This window comes from Terrapene carolina, unplaced genomic scaffold, assembly GCF_002925995.2.
Source record: "Terrapene carolina triunguis isolate 2854851 unplaced genomic scaffold, T_m_triunguis-2.0 Scaffold131, whole genome shotgun sequence".
Taxonomy (NCBI): domain Eukaryota; kingdom Metazoa; phylum Chordata; order Testudines; family Emydidae; genus Terrapene; species Terrapene triunguis.
The window spans coordinates 22208214-22208488 of record NW_020664482.1 but is presented as its reverse complement, the minus strand read 5'-3'; the positions used below and the strand labels follow the sequence as shown (position 1 = coordinate 22208488).

The window sequence follows — 275 nt, the reverse complement described above, 5'->3', positions numbered from 1 at the left end:
CAGGGGGTGCGGAGCTGGCTGGAGACAGGAGGGTGCGGGGTTGGCTGAAGGCAAGGGAGTATGGGCTTGGCTGGAGAGAGGGGGTGTGGGACTGGCTGGAGGCAGGGCAGGGGCTGACTGGAGGTAGGGGCTGGCTGCAGGCAGGACAGGGGGGAGCAAGGCTGGCTGGAGACAGGGGGGTGTGGGGCTGGCTGGCTTCGGGCAGGGCCGCAGGGGGGTACGGCAGCAGTTGGCTGGAGACAGAGGAGTGCGGGGCTGGCTGGCTTCGGGCAGGG

The 275-nt window shown here is 70.5% G+C and overlaps 1 protein-coding gene across 1 annotated transcript in view; it reads left to right on the top strand.

Moving 5' to 3' along the window:
• LOC112104785 (rho GTPase-activating protein 20-like) overlaps positions 1–275 on the top strand; it is a 66303-nt gene that overhangs the window by 39500 nt on the left and 26528 nt on the right. The gene's annotated exons all lie outside the window — the stretch shown is intronic.